General features: G+C 54.3%; 1 protein-coding gene across 4 annotated transcripts in view; it reads left to right on the plus strand.

Moving 5' to 3' along the window:
* Window positions 1-10197: 10197 nt before the first annotated feature.
* MEF2D (myocyte enhancer factor 2D) overlaps window positions 10198-15282 on the plus strand; it is a 37797-nt gene continuing 32712 nt past the window's right edge. For 2 of the 4 annotated variants that reach the window (XM_054482516.2, XM_063650338.1), the window contains exon 1: window positions 10201-10557. The gene's annotated coding sequence lies outside the window, so the exon portion shown is untranslated. Of the gene's footprint in view, window positions 10558-15282 lie in introns of all 4 variants that reach the window. The other 2 variants (XM_054482537.2, XM_054482532.2) reach the window with 2 other exon arrangements.

Consider the following 15282-nt stretch of genomic DNA (forward strand, 5'->3'; position numbering starts at 1 on the left):
GTGTGTGAGACGGAAGACTCAAAACTTCCTAGCCCTTAGTGAGAGAGGGAGAGGGCTGAAGCACACCCTGTTCCCTGCGGAATTTGGGGACCGTGCCAGGATGGACTGCAAGAAGCTATTCACCAGTATGTGCAGCATGTGTGAGTGTAGCATCTGATGGGAGAACGAGAGCCTGCCATCAAGGAGACGGGCATTGTGGAGGAGGGGCTGGGTGTCGGCCACCACGGAACCCACCCCTCATCATTTCCCCAGCACCCTGGCTGGCACGTCACGAGTGCTTGATCCATGCTTGTTGAATGAAGGTGCGCTCTTCTGGATAGGGGTTGAGGCAATGGAGGAAGTGACAGAAAAAGGGAGGCAATGGCCCTCTGTCAAGCCTGAGCTGCTCCTCACGTTTACAGGCCTACGGGCCTGTTAGAGATGCAGTGAGGCGGGTGACAGGGTCAATGGACGAGTCTTTCCCTCTTGATCGTTACCTCGTTCAAACTCTAGTCCACCAAAAAACAATAATAAAAGAGAAGAAAAATAATGGCATACAGTGCAGCACTTCAGCTTTGAAGACACTGAGAATTCCAGCAGATGGCTGATGGGTGTGGGGCCCCTGCTGCCCTGCCACCTCCCTTCTGTGTAGGCTCCTTGGTAGCCTCTGTGACTGGGAGGCTGGCCCAGGGTCCAACCGGCTTCCCTTCCCATTCTGTCTCCTCCCTACTAAGTTTCCGCCCTCAGACCTTTGCACTTCCATGGAAGTTCCTACCTTTTAGCAGACAGGCAAGTCCTCGACCTTCCTCCAAGATTGGTGTGAAAGTTGCTCACCCTTGTCTTTCATGCCCTAGCCCCTGCCCTCTCCAACTCTCAGTCTATGGAATGTCACACAGGTTTGCATGCATAATCGCAGCCTTCCGGAGGATTGTGAGCTAATTCAACAGGCTTCTTGAAGGATGGGTACATCCCTCCTCTGTAACTGTCTTGGGGAGGATGGGAGAGGGAGCCTTGAGCTTGGTCAACCCTTTACTGTCTCCCTGCCTCCCCCATACCGATGGTGCCAGGGTCTCCTCCTAGGACCTCCAGGTGCACAGCCTCTTGTTGCTTAGCGACGGCGTACCTCTTCCCCATACCTCAGCAACCTCCCCCAGCAGCGCAAGGAGCAGCCGTGAAAGGGAGAGCTGGGCTGGACCTCGCAGGAGCTGCCACTGCTGCTGACGGAGATGTGTGGGAACAAGCCCCAAAATAGGCCTGAGTGTGAAACCCAAGGCTCTTTTTAAACACTCAGGTCCCACACTGACTCTTGGAAAGCCCTGCCATGCTCCCCTGTCCCCAGCTTCTGCCAGGCTGCTGCGTCCCCCTCCCACACTGGGCCTCTTAACTCCACTTCTGTGCTCTCTCGGCTGTCTGCCCCTCCGTCTGCCCTGGGTCTCTGGGTCTGCTCCTGGGGTCTCTCCCTCTCTTGGGGCTCAAGTGTCACTGTTGCTGCCCCTTGTCCTTCTGCCCATCCTATAACTCCTGTCCATGTGTGGGTCTCTGGGTCTCTGTGGCTGCCACAGCCTCTCTTACCCTTCTTCCTGCTCAAGCTGTGTAACTGCCAGTCTCTCCCTCACTAGCAAGAATCCCCTCATTCCCACCCCCAAGGGCTGCTCATTGTGACAACCCCACATTGCTAGAGCCACCATGACTATAATCCTTTGTTACTACCTTTTTAGGAAAGGCCTGTGGTAGGAGGGTCACAGAAGTGGCCCTCAGGGAGATCTGCCTTTCTCACTTAGCCTGCCCTGTGCTTCTGTTTCAATGGAAACTGACATTGGACTTCAGCCTAGTCCAATTAGAAGAGGACCAGGCCCAGAAAAGAAAAGAAGGACTGCCTTACCTCCATCCCTTCAGCCACCATGTCAGAGTTCCCAAGAGAAGCTCCTGAAGAGGCTCAGCACCTGTGACGCCAAGAATTGCCCCACCCAGAACAGTGTTCTCCACCCCCAGCTGATGGTGATGCTACCCAAGGGCCTGGTGCCATCTCTGTGTCCACCAAACTAGTCCTCTGCCATCCCACCTCCCTCCACTGCTGATGTTTGGGTCTAACAATATTATCTGTGGGTTAAGAATCCTGAACTAGGGAGCAGGTTGGCAAAGGGACAGCTGAGAATAAGTATGGCCAGAGTCAAGTGGGGTGGGGTGGAGGACAGCTCCCAGGCAGGATAGGGGCTGGAGGGGTGCTGAAGTGAGGGCACGAGGGAACTTTGGGAGGGAGGCCTGGGTTCTGCCTTCTAGCAGAGGAAGCAGCCAAACAGCAGAAGGAACTTTCAGGCCGGAGGCCGGACCAAGTGACCTCACCCAAACACTGTGGTCTGCTGCTATTGCAACCTGGCGAGTCTCCCAGCTCTCCTGGGTCCCCAAGTAGGAGAGCTTTTTATAGTTCACTCCCCAACTTAGGTTTGAATAATTAAACAAGATGGACAGAAATAGCAGCCGGACAGTGAAGGCAGGTTATTTTGGGGTTTTCTGGAACACAGTGCTCCTGGGTGTCACCCCACCCCTGCAGGGGGGCGGAGCTAACATCAAGGCTGATGGGAGATTCCTGTGGGGGGAAACCCACCCACACCCCCAGGGTTCCTTGTGTTGAGGAGGTTGCTCTCAGCCAGAGGGTCTCACCACTTCTTCCTCCTCCTCAAGGAAAGAGAGGGCTCTCACTGCCTTCTGATCATAGCTATTCCCCTGGCAGGAAGTCCCTCCTGTTGTCTGTCAGGCCTTCTACTTCTGAGATGGTGACAGATATTGAAAATCAGATCGATAAGCAGCTGCAAGACAGGCTGAACAAGGACAAGGTGGCTACTGCTCCTCTGGCCAAGGAGCCGGAACCAGGTGATAGGAGGTCTTGTCCCCCCTCCACTATAACCACTGGGGAGCTGTGGAGGGAATGAAGGTTGGGGTGGGGAGTGGGAGCCAGAGCTAGGGACAGGTGAGGAACTGGCTTGGGGTCGGGGAATAAGGTGAGACTCCAGAGAAGAAAAGCTCAAAGGTGGGTTAGTGTTTGGATGAAAAGCTCCCCTTTTCCAGCTCTCTTTTAGTGTCCTCTGTCCTTGGCAGAAGCCCAGCCTGGGTTTCTTGGGACAGGGTTTCAGTAGCTAAGCCGGGGATGAGGAGAGGTCAGAAGCCCCCTTTCCCACCCAGGTCTTCATCGCAGACCAATCCTCTGTGACTTGTTTGCATAATACAGTACTTTTGGTTCAACTGCAGATTAACCTCAACTCTACCTTGAGGTTCTACCACAGAGCCTTAAAACCTGGGGCACAGAGGGGCACAACAGGTGGTAAAGGGGTATTTATAATGTTTTCTTCCTTCGGATAACAACTTCAGATTTGAGTTTGGAGGTCAAATTTCAAGGACTACTGAAATTGTTCACGTATTCATTTAATGTTTTAAATTTTTATTTAAGAGATGATGTCTCGCTATGTTACCCAGGCTTGTCTCAAACTCCTGGGCTCAAGGGATCCCCCTGCCTCTGCCCCTGAGAACCTGGGATGACAAATGAAAGCCACCCTGCCCGGCTTCACTCTTTCATTTTTATTCATTTTTAAAACTTTTTTTTTTCCTCCTTGAGACCGTGTCTCGCTCTGTCGCCAGGCTGGAGTGCAGTGGCGCGATCTCAGCTCACTGCAACCTGCGCCTCCCCAGTTCAAGCGATTCCCCTGCCTCAGCCTCCTGAGTAGCTGGGACTACAGGCGCGGGCCACCACACCTGGTTAATTTTTTTGTATTTTAGTAGATACGGGGTTTCACCATGTTGGCCAGGATGGTCTTGATCTCCTGATCTCGTGATCCGCCCGCCTCAGCCTCCCAACGTGCTGGAATTACAGGTGTGAGCCACCGCACCCGGCCTTTTTTTTTTTTTTTTAAATAGAGACAATGTCTCACTATGTTGACCAAGCTGGTCTTGAACTCCTGGCCTCAAGTGATCCTCCCATCTTGGCTTCCCAAAGTGTTGGGATTACAAGTGTGAGCCACTGCACCTGGCCAAAAACATTTTTAAAGCACCAATTATAAGCCTTTATCCCCCAGCTTGATGCTGGGGAATAATTCAGGATGGCAAGGTCCTTGTTCTCAAGAAGCTCACACTTTACTGGGGGATAGGGCCATGTTAAAACCTACCCCCCCCACAATTATTGAATGCTTACTATGCAACAGGTACCATACTAGAACTTCACAGAAATGGTTGCATTTAATTCAAACAGCAAGTCTAGGTCTAAGTAGCATTAACCCCACAGGACAGTTATTACAACTAAGATGAAGAGACTTGTCTAAGGTCATTCAACTAGTAAACAGCATTAATGGAATTGGAACCCAAGTTTATATTATTCCTAGTTCTGTGCTCTTAACCACTGCTCTCATGGTCTCTAATGCATGGAAGGAAGCAACAGGTTTATTGATTGCTGTGAGCGTTCAAAAGACAGTTCATTGTCTTTAGCTGAGCGTGTTTGTGCTATGCATGCTGGGTGGAGCAATCAAGGAAAGCCTCCTAAAGGAGGTGGCTTTGCATTGGACTCAACGGATCTGTTCATTAATTCTACAAATACTGTGCATCCGTGGATTCAACCAACCTTGGATGGTGAATATTCAGAAAAAAAATTGCGTCTGAACAGACCTTTTTTCTTGTCATTGTTCGTTAAGCAATACGGTATAACAACTATTTTCATAGCATTTACATTGTATTAGATACTATACGTTATCTAGAGATGATTTAAAGTGTATCGGAGGTGGTGCACAGGTCACATGCAAATGTTACGTTATCTCACAGATTCAGCAGATTTTCCTATGGGAGATGTCCCGGAACAAATACCCCATCAGGTAAGGAGGCAGGACTGGACTTAAATTGAGTCCCTACTACATGCTGCGTTCGAGGTGCTGGCAACACAGAAGTGAACGAAGTCCTTGTGCTTATTATGCACATGCGGGGCAGGGATAAGGGAAAGGCTGAAATTATAACTGGGCGAGTCTTAAATGCCAAGCCTCCACTTTCACAGTGGTTCTGCTCCTCCTACTCCTGGGTTTCTCTCCCATGAGCAAATATACTCTCCTACTCTGGGAAGTCCTTCTAAACGTCTACCCTGCATTTCCTTTTTCTTGTTTTTGAGACGGAGTCTCGCCCTGTCGCCCAGGCTGGAGTGCAGTGGCGCAATCTCGGCTCACTGCAACCTCCGCCTCCCGGGCTCAAGCGATCCTTCTGCCTCAGCCTCCCGAGTAGCTAGGACTACAGGCGCGCGCCACCACGCCAGGCTAATTTTTGTATTTTTAGTAGAGACGGGGGTGTCACCATATTGGCCAGGCTGGTCTCGAACTCCTGACCTCGTGATCCGCCCGCCTCGGCCTCCCAAAGTGATGGGATTGCAGGCGTGAGCCACCGCGCTCGGCTCTACCCTGCACTTCTTTCTGCTCCAAGACATTTCCCCACATCCCATTTCGTTCCTCCCAGGCCAAGTCTCATAGCCAAAACCTGGCAGGCCGCGAGCGTCTGGCCCTTTAAGTCTACCTTCTTCCCCCCACGTGCCGTCTGGTTGGGCTGGCGACGCTGACGCACGCGTGACGTCAATGGCAGCTGGTGGAGTCTGGGCACGAGGAGCGAAGTTGGGATGGGGGTGGGGGGGCGGGCGAGAGAGAAGGCGGTTAATTTGCATTTAAAGGGGCCACTCCCTGGTTAGCGATCAGGGCTTTAAAGAAATGTGTATTCGGCAAACTTTCTGTCCTGGGTTATGGGGCAAGAAAAAGGCGTGGTACAGCTGAAGTCGGCGGCGACTGGAGTTTGCGATGACAATTATGTCCTTCCGCGGAAAGGGGGAAATAGTCCGTCGGTGCCCTGGCTGGGAGCACGTGACCGGGAGGGGGCGGATGTGGGGGGGGCAAGAGAGAAGGAGGGAGGAGCTGGGGAGACGACTGTCAGGCTGTGTTTCAGCTGCCCCCACCCCCACATCCTGCCCACTCTCCTGCAGCTGCCACCACATCCTGCCCAGCCGGGGGCAGGGAGCTTCTGTGGGGGTGATGCACTGACCGAGGACCCGGCTTTGGCATCCCTTCCCTGCCCGCTTCAGCTCCAGGGTGGGCCGTCTGCCCTTTGCCCCAGGCCTGGCCCAGGCACCCTGGCCCTGAGGTTGGGGCACAACTCTGCCAGTTCAGCCTGACACCTCTCTGCCTGACTCTGCCCTTTCCCCTCAATTCTGGCCTAAAGTGGGACTTGTGCGGGGTGGTGGGACAGGCCAGACCACAGCCCCATCCTCAGGCTAGCACAGTTATCAATGGACAAATGAGATGTTCAATAAACGTTTTTATAATCTGAACTCATATACATAGCTGCACACACACACGCACACACAAATACAGATTCATGTTAACACATTTGCTGAGCACATTCTATGCCAGGTCCTGCAAGGCCCTGAAGACTCAAAGTAGAGTTAGATTGCTGCCCTCAAGGGGCCCAGGATCTGGTTAGGAGTGTGTACAGACGAGACAGATACAGAGTAGAGTGCGCTATACAAGCAGGTGCAGAATAATACCCAAGTCCACACAGAGCATGTATGCACAGAACTGTAAACCTGCTGATGGCCTTTCCTCTCACAAGACAAGGTGGCAGATGTACGGACTGCCAGGATCAATTGAAAACTGGGGGGAAAATGATCAGCTCAATGGAAGGGATGAGGTGGATGGACATAGGGGGCTGGAGATTGTCCAGATGGCTGTAGGGAAGGTGAGAGGGGGCCAACCAAGCTGCCAGACAGATTAGAGGCTGGACCAGCAGTAATGGCTTCCCAGGGCTATGGGACAGGCAGGCAGAGAAATGGCCCTTGGGGCATGAGGATGAGGAAGACTTTTACAAATTAAGTTGGATTGGGGATGCTTGGGCAGGGGTGAACAAAAGGAGTTGTCCATGTCCCTTTGCCATATAAACTTACAAAGATGATATGGTGGAGAGGAGTTTACACACACTTTTAAAAGACTTCAGTGAGCATAGAAGTGTTTGATTCCTAAAGGATTTTATAGCAGCTTTGGCCTGTTAGGTACTTTTCTCTAGGAAAGATGGATGGGTAGCCAGAGTGGGAGGAGGAAAAATGAGACCTAGGCATCTGAACTCGCTCAGGTATTTCCTACCCAGGGGATTCTGGAATGGGAAATACAGGGGCCAGAAGAAAAAGATTTAGTGAGTCACTTTCAGGAAGTCCTTATTTCAATCTAACTTCCAGCAACATTATTCCCTAGACCCTTTCTTACCCTTCCATGGGAATTAAGGCCCCGTGTTTGTTACTTTTGCTCTCCCATTTAGTTTTCTCTATATTCTAAATTCTATCCCACTTGTAGTGTCTGTCTTTCCTACTCTGTTCTCTAGGGAATTATGGCAGCATCTTCGGGGTCCAGCACACTGCATCTCACCCACTGAGCTCTTCCCTCCTTTCCTTTTTCCCTCCTGCTCCTGGCCCTTTAAAACCCTCCCCAGGTGACTCACCTTCCTTCCTCATTCCTTTGTTAAGGACCCAACATTCCACGACTGGGAGGATCAATCAGCCAATGATAGCCCTGGCAAGCCTACCTCAGGCTTGAGATTGGCTGGAGCTGTGGTTGGCGGGAGGCTCACCACGCTGATATAAAGGATGTTGGGGAGGGGGTTTCTGGGAATCTGCCCTGGGAAAGAATTTGTTCTGGGGTTGGTTAGTTTTTGGAGAGACTCCTTCAAGTAGAGCTAGAGCCAGAGGGTTCTTCGGCTTGGAGAGCCTCGAAACTGGAGGCGGCTGAGAACCCAGCTCTGTTGGTCTCCTGGGGGCTTGGCTGACCCCTGCCCACTTTCTTTCCTTTCTTTTTCTTTTTGTGTGTGTGATCTGGGACCCAGTGGTCTGACGGCTGAATTCCCAGGCCTGATCCTAAGAAGTCTTTTCCAGCAGCCTTGGATCTCTTCAGTCTCAACATTCTGCTTTCCCGACGTCGGAAACAGCCGGAAAATAAACACCCTGATGACTAAACGGTTTCTCCAGCTAGAGCCTAGGGAAGCACTAAAAATAGAGGCCACAAGTGAGGGGAGGTTCCCCACTTGAGGGGGGTTGGCACTTTCCCATCCTGCTACTGCCACAGCCTCAAGCCTGGCACAGGGCTCTGTTCTTCTCTGTCCTTGGGGGAAGAGGCAGATGGGCTCCCCCTGCCTACCCTGAAGTCTTTTGGGCAAACTAGACCTGCCTGGCAGGGGTAACTCACATCTTCTGGTGTTGGGGGCCCAGCCTCCTAGATCCAATGAAGAACTGAGAAGCTATATTTGGGGACATGGTGGGACACTGTTTCCTGAAAGGGGGGGGTCAGGTAGAAGGGTTGGAAACTGAGGCCAAGGAAGTAGGAGCTTGCTGGCTTCCTGTCTTAGGACACACAAGATAAGCCTCCAACCTATTTGCAGAGCAATTCCACTGAACTCACCTCCTTTGAGGCTTGCATGAGCCAATGGAGGCCTAGAGGGTTCTTTGCAGACCAGCCGTTGGCCCAATGGTCTGGTTTGGGTTATTATACAGCATAAGACACTGTACTAAGCAATCTGCTTAGAAGAACTAATTTAATCTTCACACTAAATTTCTGAGTTAGCTACTATTATCACCATCTCTAGTCATGGTCACCATGAGGACCATGAGGTAGGGGAAAGTTAAATGTGCCTGTGTTCACAGTTAATGAATGGTGGAGTGAGGATCTGAACCAGGGCAGCTTGACTGCAAAGTTGACATTTCTAACCACCATGACATGTTGCCTCTCTATATATATTGGAGTCTTTGTCCGGTAAATCAGATCCAGCCAGAAATCAGGGTGTGTGTCTGGGCGCGGTGGCTCATGCCTGTAATCCTAGCACTTTGGAAGGCCGAGGTGGGCGGATTGCCTGAGCTCAGGAGTTCGAGACCAGCCTGGGCAACACGGTGAAATCCCATCTCTACTGAAATACAAAAAATTAGCCGGGCGTGGGGGCGTGCGCCTGTCCTCCCAGCTATTCGGGAGGCAGGAAGGGAGGCGAGGCAGGAGAATCGCTTGAACCTGGGAGGCGAAGTTGCAGTGAGCCAAGATCGCGCCACTGCACTCCAGCCTGGGCGACAGAGAGAGACTCCGTCTCAAAAAAAAAAAAAAAAAAAACTTCGGGGTGTGTGAAGAACTGAGTGAGTGCCCTTCTGTTCTGCAAGGTTCTTTGAGATCTAAGCCGGATGCCATCATTTCCTTACGCTCCTGGGAGAAAGCAGCAGGACTTGGAAGTAACAGGGATGCTGAAGAGGAAGCCTGACGGGTCAGTTGTCCAGTAGGCATGGCACCCACACTCCTGTTGTAGGGCACGTAAAAATTCACCACACCCTGGAGCAACCAGGAATATAAAAATAAAAAAATTTAAAGAGCTACTACTGCTTCTTTAATAAGACATTTCTGGGTGTTTACTGTGCGGCGGGAGGTGGAGAGGAATTAGGGTCCCGCCCCTTTAAATTGCCCCCTCGGCAGTAAGTGCTGTGGGGCCCCGTAAGCACTGGAGATTAGGTCACCCAAGAACTATGAGCTGTCGCTTTAAATTGCTGGGCGTCTGCCGAGCCGGGCCCTGGGACGGGAGGGGGCCTGTCACAGGTAGAGGGAGCAACTGAGCTCCCTAGGTAACCCCCCCAACCCCAAGAATGTCGCCCGTAAGTGGGGCTTTGTCACACACCAAGTGGGGGAGATGGGAGCTTTTCACCACTTCCAGTCTCCCCTTAATTTATCTACTTAGATTCCCACCTCCCAACTCTCCTGGGGCCCGGGGCCGCGAGGAGGTGCCGAGGTGGCGTGTGTTGAGCGTGTGCGTGCAGCTCGCACGGCCTCCCCGGAAAGGACCTCCTGGAGCACGCGGTGGCAGCAGTGCCAGGCGGGCGGCCGGCGTGCTCCGAGGGGCACCGTGGGAGCGGACCGATCCCTTTAAAGGCCTCTTGGTCTCGCCTCCCTACTTTGCCTCGCTTCGTCCCTTCGTCCCTTCGTCCCTTCCTCCCTCCCTCCCGGCAGGCGGAGGGATCCGCCGCTCCTGGCGCCGCAGCCTAGCTTGGGAGAGCGGTGGGGTGGAGACCGACCCGGCCTGGCCGGGCCAGCCCTGGGGAAGCGAGGGGCGGGGCCGCGTCCTGGAGACCGCCCCAGCCCCGGCTCCGCCCCGCCACCCCCACAGGTGCCTCCCATTGGCCCCCACGCCTGTCCGTCACCCCTTTCCCCCCACCCCTCAAGCTAGGCTGAGCTGTGCCTACGTCGGCCTCGACTCCCGGAGGCTGGAGGAGTTACCTTTGGAGCCCGAAAGGAGGAAGGAAGCAAAATATCAACAACAGCCGAGGCGGCTCGGGCGCTCGGCCCCGGTTGCCCGCTTGCCCGCCGCCCGCCTGCTGGCCCCCGCGCCCACGACGGGGGCCCGGGCCCCACGGCGCCGCCCAGGGCCCGCGCGGACGCCGGCCTCATTTATTATTCCCCCCGCCCGGAGCTGCGGCTTCCCGGTGTTGAAGATCCTCCGGACCAGGGGCGAGGGCTACCCGCTCTTTGCCGTGACAACACCGTTCCCCCAGCCGGGCTGGTGAGTAGAGAAAAATAATGCGCCTGCCACTTTAAGAGGCCCCCTCCCCCACCCGGTCCAGGGGTTGGGGTGGAGGGTGGTCTAGACCGTCCCCCTGAGGGGTGGGATGGGGCAGCCCCCGGGCCGGGAGGAACTCGCGAAGCGGGCCGTGTTTTCGTGTGGCGTTGGCGGGGATTACCTAGGGGACTGTTTGTGTCAGGGAGTCTGTCGTGGGGGACAAGTGGAGTGGGCTGCAGTTCCCTTGGGTGTTGGGAGTACGGGGTGGGGACGGGCGGATTGGGGGCGCGCCCGCCTGTTCGTGTAGGGGGTTTACGACGGCCTCCGAGCGGTATGGGACGGGGCGCCATCCTCCGAGGGGGTCTCCGGTGACAGCCGGGAGCGACTGACATTTTAACAGCCGGCCCTCCCTCCCTCTCCCTCCTCTCGCCGCCTGTTCCCTCCTCCTTGGCCCGAAATGGTGCAGAAGGGGGCCTGGGAGGGCGGCGGGAGGGTGGAGGCGGGGGGAGCCGCAGCTGTTTGGGAAGCGGGGGAGGGAGGGGGGATGTTGTTCAGATGACACCGGGGTAGTGGGTTGGGGTGTGTGAGTGTGTGTGTCTCCGGGGCCCGTGTTTGCCGGGTGCCTGTGGAGTTGGGACGCGGAGTCGCCACGAGGTGGGCACGCAGGACCCTCCTTGAGATCTCCTAGCCCCGCTTCCGAGACCCCTGATGTGGTTTGTCAGTAACCCCAACTGGAGAACTCCCTGGCCAGAAGTTTGCAGCTGTTCAACATCTGGGCAAGAGTTCTCTAGTCCTCTCCACCTATGGCAGGCGGAGCTGGGCTGCGAGCGGGGGTTTAGGGAGTTTGGGGGGGCTTTTGGGAGGGTGGGCCAAGGAGACCAAAACGCTTTTAGTCCCCCACTCCAATGCCAGCCTCCCTCCTACCAGGTTCGGGTCTTAGGGGGTTGGGGAAAGGGGCCCCCTCCCCCTAGTGAATCACGCTGTCCTCTCAGCAGCCTTCCTAGGACTCCTCCTGAAAGGAAGGCACTCTAGGATCCACCGACCGGGTTATCCCAGGTTTGCCCTTCTGAGTGGGAGCCTCCCTCTGCCTCCCATTACTTGGTGCATTGTTGATGGGTTGGGGGAGGGTATAGGGGGTTGGAGGGGATCCTGTGTCCCTCTTTGCTGTGCCCAACCCCCATCTGAGTTTTCCTCAGAGTCCTGGTTTCTTTGCTTTGAGGTGGAGGTGGCCCTTATCTACTCCTCCTCCTATCCCTTCAATGGGTCTCCGCAGCAATTCAGGGTCCAGCCTAGACTATGGGAAGTTTGCCGTCTGGGGCGGTGACCTTGGGCTGCTCTGGCCTGGAGATAGGAGGGGAGCGCAGGTCAGCCTGAGATTGGGTGTTTTGGCGTTTGGGAGCTGTCCACCTCCCACTCCTCTCCCAACCCCAACAGGAAGGTCTCAGTAGCTGAGGAGAGCATTGAAAAGGCACATGTCAGTGTTCACAGATGTCCACCCGCTTGTGGCCACGGGGTCACACCCGCCCCAGGACTTAGTCTGGCTGTCCCAGCTCCCACGGCCCTGCCTGGGAATGAATTTCCTTCCTGTGGTTTCCCAGTGTGTTGGGCAGGAGATGGGGGTGGGGTAGGACTATTGTGGGAGTGGCTGAGGACCTATTTATACGGGGTGACTAGGGGACACTGGAGCTTATATGGAGCTCCTTCCCCACTTGCCCCAGCACAGGCATTTGGACCCTTGGGTCTCAGTGATTATATTGTCTTTGTTGTAACTCCCCTGCCCCCGCCAACACACCCTGTATGTTTGCATATGTGTGTATATGTATGTGTGTGCATGTACATTTGTAAAGGGAGGGGTCTCTGGTCTCTCTGGGGGGAAGGGGGGAGGGGGGAAGGGAGGAAGGGAGGAGCTTTTACTCACTCCTGTAGGGACCCAAAAGGTTGAGTTTTTTACCTGAGATCACACAGCAAATCTGTGTCAGAGCTTTTGTCTTTCCACTCTTTTAGGCACAACTTCATAGTAGGGAGGGATTCTGGGAAGGGAGACATACAGTCCGTGTTCATGGAAGCCCCAGTCCAAGGGGAGAAGCAGGACCCAGAGAGCCTCATGATCCTTGTGTTGGGGGATGGGCATGGAGAATTGGCTAGAGCTTCTGTCTGCTGTACTCAATGCCTGAAAGATTGGTGGCAGACTTGGAGGGATGGCAGGTGCTGTCCGTGTCCACCCCACTCTGTGCTTGGTGCCCCTGGGCTGGAGGGCCTGGGCATCCTGGCACTGCCCCCTTGGCTCCTGGTTCTTCTCATAGGCTGGGAGATATGATAGTCTTTCTGGCTGCTGTTATATAATCTCTCTGTAGCAGTGGGTTTTTTTTTGTTTTTTTTTGTTTTTTTTTTTTTAATCTTTCCTGGGAGATATGATAGGGAAGAGAAGCCAGAGGGAGACTCTTCAGGTTGGTGGGGGCTAAAGGAGCAGTAGTAAGGAAGTTTGGAGTGGGAGGTGCCTTGGCCCCTGAGGAGGCCTTGGGGATAGGCCCTCATTGATTATGGCCCAGCCCCTCAGACCCTTCTCCTCTACCGTGCCCTCAGAGGGTCCCTCTGCTGTGGTCGTCTCTGGCTCTTATACCCCCAGAGAGGCCTGGACCTCTCCCCGTTTTATCAACCTTCTCTTCCTGACCAGCTGGGCCCCCTGCTCTCCCTGGTTGGCACTGGATCCAGAATCTCAGGACTTACGCTGGCCTGGTGTGGGCCCTTGGTTGGACACTTTGGCACACACCTGAGTACCTTTATGGGGACAAGGGAAGTCCAGGAGCAAGTGGGTGGGTCCAACATTTCCCTAGTTGTATTTGAGTCAGGCCCCCTGCTTCTTTGCCCCTCTAGTCCAGAGAGTGGTGGCCTTACTGGAAAAGAGGAGTTGAGGGCCTTGACTTAATACAGGCCTTGACCTCTTGGACACAGGTCATTGTTGGTGTTCATCAGGTTCTATAAGTGGGTATGAGAATCCGATGTGAGCCTGGAACCCATCATCAAGGGTCAGGTTCTGAGTCTCATGGCACTGTGGTGCTGGGATTCTCCCCATCCCACGGGACCATGACTGGGACTCTCGAGGCTCTCTCAGGCCAGCTGGTTTGAGGCAACTATCTCTTTTTTATAGAGAAGGAGGAAATGGTGGCAGGCCGGCACAACCTCAGCATCACTGTAATTGCTGGTGGCTTTTATGAGCCAGTCATGGGGCCGGAGTCCGGCCAACTGTCTGTCCTTCTGTCCCAGTTTGGTGACTTACTCATGGAGGGAGGGGCGGTTAGGTACTAGAAGCTGTGTTCTAGAAGCTGGACGTCTGACTGTATTGTGGTTGATGTCGCTCTGTCTATCCATGATCACAGCAGGTAGGATGGAGCTTAGACTTCAGGAAGAACTTGCCAGTGGGGAAGCTGGGGGGAGAGAGATGGCTCTAATTTGGCATAGGAAAGGAGGGGAACTCAAAGCACTTTCTTTTCCAGTGGCTCTCCCGAAAGGAAAGGCCTTGACCTTTGGCTTGGTGGGGTCGGTGCTGTTTGGATCTTGGAATATTTATCGTCTTTTTCCTCTCCCTGCTTATGGCTGAAAATATTCTGAGGCGTTTGTCCTGGAGCTGTGGGAGAACTAGCCATTAGGCCCCTTTCCCCCAGTAGTGGGAGCTAGTTAGGGGTCTCAGGTAGACAGGCATGCCCAATGCAGTCCACAGCATTTAGTGGTACACATGCAGGAAGGTGTGCAACGCATACACACTGGTATGTAGACACCCACAGAGCAGCTGCTGCACTGCGGGAGGTGGGGGGTAGTGAATGGCAAAGATGATTAAAGGATTGGAGAGTTGGGATGGGGTTGAGGGGACTGGAGGCAAGAAGGCGAAGGGCATAGCAAGAACTTTGAAGAGAGAAGGGCTGACTGGAGCAGGAGGGATTAAGGTTAGACCACAGATGGGCAGGCAGAGCCCTGTCTGCAAAATAAAGAGCATGGCTTGTGAGTCAAGGAGCCTTGGCTGACTTCCATCCCTGCCCCTTACCCCTCCCCCACGTGCCCCTCTCTGTGTTCCTGGCACAGCCTGCCTCTGCCCCTCACACTGACCGTGTGTCCCCGGGTCCCTCCTCTTGGGCCCCAGCTTTCCAGATGTACAGAGTTTCGCCTTTCGGTGATTAACACCTGGGTGTTTTGGTGGTTTGTCGCTGGTCTCTGTTGCCCTCCCCACTCACCCTGATAAGCAAGGCCACTGTGAGGCATCAAGACTACATCTAAGCCCTCAGGCATTTGGGGGTAGATCCTTGGCCTAGGTGATCCCCAAGGCCCTCTTCATCTGACATTTTCCTTTTCCTGAGGCCAAGGCTACAAGCCTCTCTTTTCTGAGAGCCAAGTCATGCTTCTGGTTAGTCCTGGCTGGTGTGGAGACAGGGAAATGCATTCATTGATTCTGCACAGGACCCTGATAGCCAAGGGGCTGGGAGGCACTTGTGCCTGTCTGACTTCTCTTCTTTCTGCTGTAGGCTGGGAGGGGCGGGATATGTCCAAAGCTCTAGCCTGTCGCTGGCCACACCCAGGTGGGACCATATTTACTCATTTAAACTTACCCTCCCAGGAGGCTCTGGGCTGTAGGCCTGGTCACTGACCTTGGCTTGGTGCCTCTGGCTGGGTGCTGTGGCCACTCTCCTAGGAGCTGAGCAGACCAGGAAACCATGCAGAGGGAGCTTTTTTTTTTTT

Source organism: Pongo pygmaeus, chromosome 1, assembly GCF_028885625.2.
Source record: "Pongo pygmaeus isolate AG05252 chromosome 1, NHGRI_mPonPyg2-v2.0_pri, whole genome shotgun sequence".
Classification (NCBI taxonomy): domain Eukaryota; kingdom Metazoa; phylum Chordata; class Mammalia; order Primates; family Hominidae; genus Pongo; species Pongo pygmaeus.